Source organism: Hemitrygon akajei, chromosome 5 (assembly GCF_048418815.1).
Source record: "Hemitrygon akajei chromosome 5, sHemAka1.3, whole genome shotgun sequence".
Taxonomy (NCBI): Eukaryota; Metazoa; Chordata; class Chondrichthyes; order Myliobatiformes; family Dasyatidae; genus Hemitrygon; species Hemitrygon akajei.
In genome coordinates, this window is record NC_133128.1 from 41384644 (window position 1) to 41396333 (window position 11690).

Here is an 11690-nt window from a genome sequence, read left to right on the forward strand (position 1 = left end):
ACCTTTGAACGTAATTTGCTAGTTGAGCCACTTAAGTTTAACTTCACTGATCATGGGATGGATTTACGCTATTAGTATTGACTCCTTATCATAGTGCTCTCTACTGTTCCTTTGCCAGCTTTAAAACTGTCTAATTTTTGTTCTCAACTCACTATTTTTCACACAGATCAGATCTGAAATTAATGATTCATACTCAACAATACATTGATTGAGAAACTGTGGATTGGTGAGTAGCCCCTTCTGCTGGACAAGAGACAACGTGCAGGCTGGATCTTCCTGGTGACCTTGTATACAGATGCTGACATTCATCGAACTGAAAGAGAACCGGTATAATAATTGAAAAAATACTTTATATAATTTTCAAAGTTGGAAACATCCTAAAAGAAATTGATTAAATGATCAAAAACTTCCTTTTAGCTCTGTAGCAAAATATTAATATTTAACCTCACAATTCTTACCTCCTTTTCTATTGCAACAGCAGCATTGAAAGTCCTGAACTAATTAAAACAAAACTTCTACCTCTGTGACGGGACTATACAGCCTTTCTGAATGGAAAGGTGTTACGAAGGGCAGCTGGTTTTCTGCACCCAAATCTTATTTTCAGTCATTTTTAGTTTCTTCTGTATAAAGTTTAACACACACATTTACCAAAATGCACAGTCGGAGGAGTGGGCGTCGGAGTAGTGGGAGATAGAGTAGGAAGGCTTTGGCTCGACGGGGCTTCAGCGATAAACGGTCAAGGCCAGGTAGGTTATCTGTTTAAAATAAAGACAGAGTATGTGTGTGAGGCCGGTTTTCTGTGCTCGGTGTCAGATGTGAGAAGTCCTAGAGACTCCCAGCCTCCCGGACGACCACAACTGCACCTGGTGTGTCGAGCTGCAGCTCCTTAGAGACCGTGTTAGGGAACTGGAGATGCAGCTCGATGACCTTCACCTGGTCAGGGAGAGTGAGGAGGTGATAGAGAGGAGCTATAGGCAGGTAGTCACACCAGGGCCTCAGGTGACAGAGAAGTGGGTAACATTCAGGAGGGGGAAGGGCAAGAAGCAGGTACTAGAGAGTACCCCAGTGGCTGTCCCCCTTAACAATAAGCATTTCTGCTTGAGTACTGTTGGGGGGATGGTCTACCTGGGGGAAGCAACAGTGGCCGTGCCTCAGGCACAGAGTCTGGCCCTGTGGCTCAGAAGGGTAGGGAAAGGAAGAGGAAGGCAGTAGTGATAGGGGACTCTATAGTTAGGATGTCAGATAGGCGATTCTGTGGATGCAGGAAAGAAACTTGGATGGTAGTTTGCCTCCCAGGTGCCAGGGTCTGGGATGTTTCTGATTGCGTCCACGATATCCTGCAGTGGGAGGGAAAACAGTCAGAGGTCGTGGTACATATTGGTACCAATGAAATAGGCAGGAAAAGGGAGGAAGTCCTGAAAAAAGACTACAGAGAGTTAGGTAGGAAGTTGAGAAGCAGGATCTCAAAGGTAGTAATTTCGGGATTACTGCCTGTACCATGTGACAGTGAGAATAGGAATAGAATGAGGAGGAGGATAAATGCGTGGCTGAGGAATTGGAGCAAAGGGCAGGGATTCAGATTTCTGGATCATTGGGACCTCTTCTAGGGCAAGTGTGACCTGTACAAAAAGAACAGGTTGTACTTCAATCTAAGAGGGACCAATATCCTGGCGGGAAAGTTTGCTAATGCAATTGGGGAGAGTTTAAACTAGGATTGCTGGGGTTGGAAGCTGAACTGAAGTGAAGGAGGAAGGGCAGTTGGCTCACAAATAGAGAAAGCTTGGAGACAGTGCGAAAGGGAGGATAGGCAGGGGATAGAGAAAGGACGCACTCAGTCCGATGGTTTGAGATGTGTCTATTTTATTGCGAGGAGTATCATGAACAAAGCGGATGAGCTCAGAGCGTGGAACAGCACTTGGAGCTATGATGTTGTGGCCATTACAGAAACTTGGATGGCTCAGGGGCAGGAATGGTTACTTCAAGTACCAGGCTTTAGATGTTTCAGAAAGGACAGCGAGGGAGGCAAAAGAGGTGGGGGTGTGGCACTGTTGATCAGAGATAGTGTCACAGCTGCAGAAAAGGAGTAAGTCATGAAGGGGTTGTCTACGGAGTCTCTGTGGGTGGAAGTTAGGAATAGGAAGGGGTCAGTAACTCTACTGGGTGTTTTTTAACAGACCCCCTAATAGTAACAAGGACATTGAGGTGCAGATAGGGAGACAGATTCTGGAAAGGAATAGTAATAACAGGGTTGTTGTGGCGGGAGATTTTAGTTTCCCAAATATTGATTGGCATCTCCCTAGAGTGAGGGATTTAGATGGGGTAGAGTTTGTTAGGTGTGTTCAGGAAGGTTTCTTGACACAGTATGTAGAAAAGCCTACAAGAGGAGAGGTTGTACTTGATCTGGTATTGGGAAATGCACTGCCTGAGTCAGTGGTGGAGGCAGATACACTAGTGAAGTTTAAGAGACTACTAGACAGGTATATGGAGGAATTTAAGATGGGGGGTTTATATGGGAGGCAGGGTTTGAGGGTCGGCACAACATTGTGGGCTGAAGGGCCTGTAATGTGCTGTACTATTCTATGTTTCTATGAAATGAACCCGGTCAGGTGTCAGGTCTCTCAGTGGGAGAGTATTTTGGAGATAGTGATCACAATTCTATCTCCTTTATCGTAGTATTGGAGAGGGATAGGAACAGACAAGTTAGGGAAACGTTTAATTGGAGTAAGGGGACTATCAAGCAGGAACTTGGTGTTCTCAGGCAAACGTACGGAAGAAATGTGGCAAATGTTCAGGGGATATTTGCATGGGGTTCTGAGTAGGTACGTTCCAATGAGACATGGAAAAGATGGTAGGGCACAAGATCCATGGTGTACAAAGGCTATTGTAAATCTAGTCAAGAAGAAAAGAAGAGCATACAAAAGGTTCAAAAAACTAGTTAATGATATGAATCTAGAAGATTATAAGGCTAGCAGGAAGGAGCTTAAGAATTAAATTAGGAGAGCCAGAAGGGGCCATAAGAAGGCCTTGGTGGACAAGATTAAGGAAAACCCCAAGGCATTCTACAAGTATGTGAAAAGCAAGAGGATAAGACGTGAGAGAATAGGACCAATCAAGTGTGACAGTGGAAAAGTGTGCATGGAACCAGTGGAAATAGCGGAGGTACTTAATGAATACTTTGCTTCAGTATTCACTGTGGAAAAGGATCTTGGAGATTGTAGGGATGACTTGCAGTGGACTGAAAAGCTTGAGCATGTAGATATTAAGAAAGAGGATGTGCTGGAGCTTTTGGAAAGCATCAAGTTGGATAAGTCACCCAGACTAGACGAGATGTACCCCAGGCTATTGTGGGAAGCGAGGAAGGAGATTGCTGAGCGTCTGGCAATGATCTTTGCATCATCAATGGGGACGGGAGAGGTCCTGAAGATTGGAGGGTTGCAGATATTGTTCCCTTATTCAAGAAAGAGGGTAGAGATAGTCCAGGAAATTATAGACAAATGACTTAAGAGTAGTTGGTAAGTTGATGGAGAAGATCCTGAGAGGCAGGATTTATGAACATTTGGAGAGGCATAATATGATTAGGAGTAGTCAGCATGGCTTTGTCAAGGGCAGGTTGTGCCTTACAAGCCTGATTGAATTTTTTGGAGGATGTGACTAAACACATTGATGAAGGTAGAGCAGTAGATATAGTGTATATGGATTTTAGCAAGGCATTTGATGAGGTACCCTATGCAAGGCTTATTGAGAAAGTAAGGAGGCATGGGATCCAAGGGGACATTGCTCTGTGGATCCAGAATTGGCTTGCCCACAGAAGGCAAAGAGTGGTTGTAGATGGGTCATATTCTGCATGGAGGCTGGTGACCAGTGGTGTGCCTCAGGGATCTGTCCTGGGACCCCTACTCTTTGTGATTTTTATAAATGACCTGGATGAGGAAGTGAAGGGTTGGGTTAGAAAATTTGCTGATGGCACAAAGGTTGGGGTTGTTGTGGATAGTGTGGAGGGCTGTGAGAGGTTACAGCAGGACATCGATAGAATGCTAAACTGGGCTGAGAAGTGGGAAGTGGCAGATGGAGTTCAACCCAGATAAGTGCGAGGTGGTTCATTCTGGTCAGTCAAATATGATGGCAGAATATAGTATTAATGGTAAGACTCTTGGCAGTGTGGAGGATCAGAGGGATCTTGGGGTCCGAGTCTGCAGGACACTCAAAGCTGCTGCGCAGGTTGACTCTGTGGTTAAGAAGGTATATGGCGCATTAGTCTTCATCAATTGTGGGATTGAGTTCAGGAGCTGAGAGGTAATGTTGCAGCTGTATGGGATCCTGGTCAGACCCCACTTGGAGTACTGTGCTCAGTTCTGGTCACCTCACTACAAGAAGGATGTGGAAACCATAGAAAGGGTGCAGAGGAGATTTACAAGGATGTTGCCTGGATTGGGGAGCATGCCTTATGAGAATAGGTTGAGTGAACTCGGCCTTTTCTCCTTGGAGCAACAGAGGATGAGAGGTGACCTGATAAAGGTGTATAAGATTATGAGAGGCATTGATCGTATGGATAGTCAGAGGCTTTTCCCCAGGGCTGAATTGGCTAACACGAGAGGGCATAGTTTTAAGGTGCTTGGAAATAGTTACAGAGCAGATGTCAGGGGTATGTTTTTTATGCAGAGAGTGGTGAGTGCGTGGAACGGGCTGCTGGTGACGGTGGTGGAGGCGGATACGATGGGGTCTTTTAAGAGACTCCTGGATGGCTGCATGGAGCTTAGAAAAATAGTGGGCTATGGGTAAGCCTAGGTAGTTCTAAGGTAAGGACATGTTGGGCACAGCAGTTTGGGCCGAAGGGCCTGTACTGTGCTGTAGGTTTTCTATGTTTCTATTGTTCCTTATGCATTTGCTAGGGACTTTGGTTGTTTTTGCTATATAAGAAAACAACCTCCAATTATGTACCTTATCTTTGAGTGCAAAAGAAATCTGCTGAGGCCTAACTTTAGGAAGGTTTTATCATTAAGTCTTTTTATTAACTCATGTTTTGTCTGTGGTGCATTTGGCACTGGATATCGACTGACACCCACATTATATCTCATGTGAGAGTGAGGCTGTCCCACTGTACAGGCAACACTTCCACAGGAAGACTCCATTACAATTTCACAGATGTTCACTTCACTGGAATAAGATTTATTCACATAACCTTGGCTTTTCAGGGACTGACTGCACTCCAAATGCTTGGATAGGGAATTTCCCATTTCCATTCACACCTTCTACTTCACTGTAACTCAAACAATATTTTTACTTTAAAAATGCACGTTTTAAAAAATTTAAACAGAGGACCATCAGTTCCTAACATTCAAAAACATTTAAGAACTAGTGAATGTGAGAAGTGTAGTTCTTTATTTTAAGATAAATAAAGATGCATCGACTAAGAACATTAAAAATATTTCATCAGGGAAAACACAAAATAATTGATAAGAACTGATCATTACCTTCCTCTCTTTAGTACTACAATTGTTACTCAACAAACTGCTACCCCCCCACACCCCAATCCTGTGACCGCTCTAACCGAGCGCAGGATATTCAGCCGAGTTTCAACAATCCCCGCTCGGGGAGCGGAACTGGGGAACTTAGTTTACCAGGCTTCAAGTTGGTAAATGTCGGCAACAGGCAAAACTCAGTAAAGTCCAGGCTTTAATATTTCGCAAAACTTTGCTTTCGGTCTTAATCTACCCTTTAAAAAAAAACTCAAGGTTTTATGAGACGACCAGGAGACCTGTTCCAGTAATTGGGCAGGCACTGTTGGTTCTGCACTCAAGCGGGTTTGGAGTCACAGTGACCAGAGTTGTTCACTGTGAGAAATAGAGGGGAGCAGTTCCAGATGCAGCGGGGGGGTGCTGGCTTGACAGTAAAGTGGTCGGGGTCGGGGTGGGGGTGGGGGGGGTGCTGGCTTGACAGTAAAGTGGTCGGGGTGGGGGTGGGGGTGGGGGGGTGTTGGCTTGACAGTAAAGTGGTCGGGGTGGGGGTGGGGGTGGGGGGGTGTTGGCTTGACAGTAAAGTGGTCGGGGTGGGGGTGGGGGGGTGGGGGTGCTGGCTTGACAGTAAAGTGTGTCGGGGTGGGGGTCGGGGTGGGAGGGTGCTGGCTTGACAGTAAAGTGGTCGGGGTGGGGGGTGGGGGGAGGGGGGGGTGCTGGCTTGACAGTAAAGTGGTCGGGGTGGGGGGGTGCTGGCTTGACAGTAACGTGGTCGGGGTGGGGGTGGGGGGGTGCTGGCTTGACAGTAACGTGGTCGGGGTGGGGGTGAGGGTGGGGGGGTGCTGGCTTGACAGTAAAGTGGTCGGGGTGGGGGTGGGGGTGGGGGGGTGCTGGCTTGACAGTAACGTGGTCGGGGTGGGGGTGGGGGGGTGCTGGCTTGACAGTAACGTGGTCGGGGTGGGGGTGAGGGTGGGGGGGTGCTGGCTTGACAGTAAAGTGGTCGGGGTGGGGGTGGGGGTGGGGGGGGTGCTGGCTTGACAGTAAAGTGGTGGGGTGGGGGTGGGGGGGTGCTGGCTTGACAGTAAAGTGGTCGGGGTGGGGGTGGGGGGTGGGGGGGGTGCTGGCTTGACAGTAAATTGGTCGGGGTCGGGGTGGGGGGGTGCTGGCTTGACAGTAATGTGCTCGGGGGTGGGGGTGGGGGTGGGGGGGGTGCTGGCTTGACAGTAAAGTGGTCGGGGGTCGGGGTGGGGGTGGGGGGGTGCTGGCTTGACAGTAAAGTGGTCGGGGTGGGGGTGGGGGTGGGGGTGGGGGGGGTGCTGGCTTGACAGTAAAGTGGTAGGGGTGGGGGTGGGGGTGGGGGGGTGCTGGCTTGACGGTAAAGTGGTCGGGGTCGGGGTGGGGGTGGGGGGGGTGCTGGCTTGACAGTAAAGTGGTCGGGGTCGGGGTGGGGGTGGGGGGGTGCTGGCTTGACGGTAAAGTGGTCGGGGTCGGGGTGGGGGTGGGGGGGGGTGCTGGCTTGACAGTAAAGTGGTCGGTGGGTCGGGGTGGGGGTGGGGGGGTGCTGGCTTGACAGTAAAGTGGTCGGGGTGGGGTTGGGGGTGGGGGTGGGGGGGGTGCTGGCTTGACAGTAAAGTGGTCGGGGTGGGGGGTGGGGGTGGGGGGGGGGTGCTGGCTAGACAGTAAAGTGGTCGGGGTGGGGGTGGGGGTGGGGGGGTGCTGGCTTGACAGTAAAGTGGTCGGGGTGGGAGTGGGTGGGGGGGTGCTGGCTTGACAGTAAAGTGGTCGGGGTGGGGGGGGTGCTGGCTTGACAGTAAAGTGGTCGGGGTGGGGGTGGGGGTGGGGGGGTGCTGGCTTGACAGTAAAGTGGTCGGGGGTGGGGGTGGGGGTGGGGGGGGGTGCTGGCTTGACAGTAAAGTGGTCGGGGTGGGGGTGGGGGGTGGGGGTGGGGGGGGTGCTGGCTTGACAGTAAAGTGGTCGGGGTGGGGGTGGGGGTGGGGGGGTGCTGGCTAGACAGTAAAGTGGTCGGGTGGGGGTGGGGGTGGGGGGGTGCTGGCTTGACAGTAAAGTGGTCGGGGTGGGAGTGGGTGGGGGGTGCTGGCTTGACAGTAAAGTGGTCGGGGTGGGGGGGGGTGCTGGCTTGACAGTAAAGTGGTCGGGGGTGGGGGTGGGGGTGGGGGGGTGCTGGCTTGACAGTAAAGTGGTCGGGGTGGGGGTGGGGGTGGGGGGGGGTGCTGGCCTGACAGTAAAGTGGTCGGGGTGGGGGTGGGGGGGGGTGCTGGCTTGACAGTAAAGTGTCGGGGGTGGGGGTGGGGGGGTGCTGGATTGAACAGTAAAGTGGTCGGGGTGGGGGTGGGGGTGGGGGTGGGGGGGGTTCTGGCTTGACAGTAAAGTGGTCGGGGGTGGGGGTGGGGGTGGGGGGGGTGCTGGCTTGACAGTAAAGTGGTCGGGGTGGGGGTGCGGGGGTGCTGGCTTGACAGTAAAGTGGTCGGGGTGGGGGTGGGGGTGGGGGGGGTGCTGGCTTGACAGTAAAGTGGTCGGGGTGGGGGTGGGGGTGCGGGGGTGCTGGCTTGACAGTAAAGTGGTCGGGGTGGGGGTGGGGGTGGGGGGGTGGGGGGGTGCTGGCTTGACAGTAAAGTGGTCGGGGTGGGGGTGGGGGTGGGGGGGCGGGGGGGGTGCTGGCTTGACAGTAAAGTGGTGGGGGTGGGGGTGGTGCGGGGGTGCTGGCTTGACAGTAAAGTGGTCGGGGTGGGGGTGGGGGGGTGCTGGCTTGACAGTAAAGTGGTCGGGGTGGGGGTCGGGGTGGGGTGGGTGCTGGCTTGACAGTAAAGTGGTCGGGGTGGGGGTGGGGGGTGGGGGGGGTGCTGGCTTGACAGTAAAGTGGTCGGGGTGGGGGTGGGGGTGGGGGGATGGGGGGGTGCTGGCTTGACAGTAACGTGGTCGGGGTGGGGGTGGGGGGGGGTGCTGGCTTGACAGTAAAGTGGTCGGGGTGGGGGTCGGGATGGGGGGGTGCTGGCTTGACAGTAAAGTGGTCGGGGTGGGGGTGCGGGGGTGCTGGCTTGACAGTAAAGTGGTCGGGGTGGGGGTGGGGGTGGGGGGGTGGGGGGGGTGCTGGCTTGACAGTAAAGTGGTCGGGGTGGGGGGTGGGGGTGGGGGGGGTGGGGGGGGTGCTGGCTTGACAGTAAGTGTCGGGGTGGGGGGGCGGGGGGGTGCTGGCTTGACAGTAAAGTGGTCGGGGTGGGGGGTGGGGGTGGGGGGGGTGCTGGCTTGACAGTAAAGTGGTCGGGGTGGGGGTGGGGGGGTGCTGGCTTGACAGTAAAGTGGTCGGGGTGGGGGTGGGGGTGGGGGGGGGTGCTGGCTTGACAGTAAAGTGGTCGGGGTCGGGGTGGGGGTGGGGGGGTGCTGGCTTGACAGTAAAGTGGTCGGGGTGGGGGTGGGGGTGGGGGGGTGCTGGCTTGACAGTAAAGTGGTCGGGGTCGGGGTGGGGGTGGGGGGGGTGCTGGCTTGACAGTAAAGTGGTCGGGGTGGGGGTGGGGGTGGGGGGGTGCTGGCTTGACAGTAAAGTGGTCGGGGTCGGGGTGGGGGTGGGGGGGTGCTGGCTTGACAGTAAAGTGGTCGGGGTCGGGGTGGGGGTGGGGGGGTGCTGGCTTGACAGTAAAGTGGTCGGGGTCGGGGTGGGGGTGGGGGGGTGCTGGCTTGACAGTAAACTGGTCGGGGTGGGGGTGGGGGGGTGCTGGCTTGACAGTAAAGTGGTCGGGGTGGGGGGGCGGGGGGGTGCTGGCTTGACAGTAAAGTGGTCGGGGTGGGGGTGGGGGGGTGCTGGCTTGACAGTAAAGTGGTCGGGGTGGGGGTGGGGGGGTGCTGCTTGACAGTAAAGTGGTGGGGGTGGAGGGGTGCGGGGGTGCTGGCTTGACAGTAAAGTGGTCGGGGTGGGGGTGGGGGGGGTGCTGGCTTGACAGTAAAGTGGTCGGGGTGGGGGTGGGGGGGGTGCTGGCTTGACAGTAAAGTGGTCGGGGTGGGGTGGGGGGGGTGCTGGCTTGACAGTAAAGTGGTCGGGGTGGGGGTGGGGGGGGTGCTGGCTTGACAGTAAAGTGGTCGGGGTGGGGGTGGGGGTGCGGGGGTGCTGGCTTGACAGTAAAGTGGTCGGGGTTGGGGTGGGGGTGGGGGGTGGGGGGGGTGCTGGCTTGACAGTAAAGTGGTCGGGGTGGGGGTGGGGGTGGGGGGGCTGCGGGGGTGCTGGCTTGACAGTAAAGTGGTCGGGTGGGGGTGGGGGGGGCTGGCTTGACAGTAAAGTGGTCGGGGTGGGGGGGGCGGGGGGGTGCTGGCTTGACAGTAAAGTGTGGGGGTGGAGGGTGCGGGGTGCTGGCTTGACAGTAAAGTGGTCGGGGTGGGGGTGGGGGGGGTGCTGGCTTGACAGTAAAGTGGTTGGGGTGGGGGTGGGGGGTGGGGGGGTGCTGGCTTGACAGTAAAGTGGTCGGGGTGGGGGTGGGGGGGGTGCTGGCTTGACAGTAAAGTGGTTGGGGTGGGGGTGGGGGTGGGGGGGTGCTGGCTTGACAGTTAAAGTGGTCGGGGTGGGGGTGGGGGGTGGGGGGGGTGCTGGCTTGACAGTAAAGTGGTCGGGGTGGGGTGGGGGTGGGTGGGGGGGGTGCTGGCTTGACAGTAAAGTGGTCGGGGTCGGGGGTGGGGGTGGGGGGGTGCTGGCTTGACAGTAAAGTGGTCGGGGGTGGGGGTGGGGGGTGGGGGGTGGGGGGGTGCTGGCTTGACAGTAAAGTGGTCGGGGTGGGGGTGGGGGGGGTGCTGGCTTGACAGTAAAGTGGTTGGGGTGGGGGTGGGGGTGGGGGGGTGCTGGCTTGACAGTAAAGTGGTCGGGGTGGGGGTGGGGGTGGGGGTGGGGGGGTGCTGGCTTGACAGTAAAGTGGTCGGGGTGGGGGTGGGGGGGGTGCTGGCTTGACAGTAAAGTGGTTGGGGTGGGGGGTGGGGGTGGGGGGGGTGCTGGCTTGACAGTAAAGTGGTGGGGTGGGGGTGGGGGTGGGGGGGGTGCTGGCTTGACAGTAAAGTGGTCGGGGTGGGGGTGGGGGGGTGGGGGGGTGCTGGCTTGACAGTAAAGTGGTCGGGTGTGGGGGGGTGGGGGGGTGCTGGCTTGACAGTAAAGTGGTCGGGGGTGGGGGTGGGGGTGGGGGGGTGCTGGCTTGACAGTAAAGTGGTCGGGGTGGGGGTGGGGGTGGGGGGGTGCTGGCTTGACAGTAAAGTGGTCGGGGTGGGGGGTGGGGGGGGTGCTGGCTTGACAGTAAAGTGGTCGGGGTGGGGGTGGGGGGGGGTGCTGGCTTGACAGTAAAGTGGTTGGGGTGGGGGTGGGGGGTGGGGGGGTGCTGGCTTGACAGTAAAGTGGTCGGGGTGGGGGTGGGGGGTGGGGGGGGGTGCTGGCTTGACAGTAAAGTGGTCGGGGTGGGGGGGGCTGGCTTGACAGTAAAGTGGTCGGGGTGGGGGTGGGGGTGGGGGTGGGGGGTGCTGGCTTGACAGTAAAGTGGTCGGGGTGGGGGTGGGGGTGGGGTGTGCTGGCTTGACAGTAAAGTGGTCGGGGTGGGGGTGGGGGGTGGGGGGGTGCTGGGCTTGACAGTAAAGTGGTCGGGGTGGGGGTGGGGGGGTGCTGGCTTGACAGTAAAGTGGTCGGGGTCGGGGGTGGGGGGGGTGCTGGCTTGACAGTAAAGTGGTCGGGGTGGGGGTGGGGGTGGGGGGGGTGCTGGCTTGACAGTAAAGTGGTCGGGGTGGGGGTGGGGGGGGTGCTGGCTTGACAGTAAAGTGGTCGGGGTGGGGGTGGGGGGGTGCTGGCTTGACAGTAAAGTGGTCGGGGTGGGGGTGGGGGTGGGGGGGGTGCTGGCTTGACAGTAAAGTGGTCGGGGGTGGGGGGGTGCTGGCTTGACAGTAACGTGGTCGGGGTGGGGTGGGGGTGGGGGGTGCTGGCTTGACAGTAAAGTGGTCGGGGTTGGGGGTGGGTGGGGTGGGGGGGTGCTGGCTTGACAGTAAAGTGGTCGGGGTGGGGTGGGGGTGGGGGGGGTGCTGGCTTGACAGTAAAGTGGTCGGGGTGGGGGTGGGGGGTGGGGGGGGTGCTGGCTTGACAGTAAAGTGGTCGGGGGTGGGGGGGGGGTGGGGGTGCTGGCTTGACAGTAAAGTGGTCGGGGTGGGGGTGGGGGGGTGCTGGCTTGACAGTAAAGTGGTCGGGGTGGGGGTGGGGGGGGTGCT

At 56.4% G+C, this 11690-nt stretch overlaps 1 long non-coding RNA gene across 1 annotated transcript in view; it reads right to left on the reverse strand.

Moving 5' to 3' along the window:
- Positions 1–202: 202 nt before the first annotated feature.
- Positions 203–11690, reverse strand: part of LOC140727297 (uncharacterized) — a 25733-nt gene continuing 14245 nt past the window's right edge. Inside the window, exon 2 of the long non-coding RNA XR_012098817.1 lies at positions 203–313. This is a non-coding gene — a long non-coding RNA (uncharacterized lncRNA). The remainder of the gene's footprint in view (positions 314–11690) is intronic.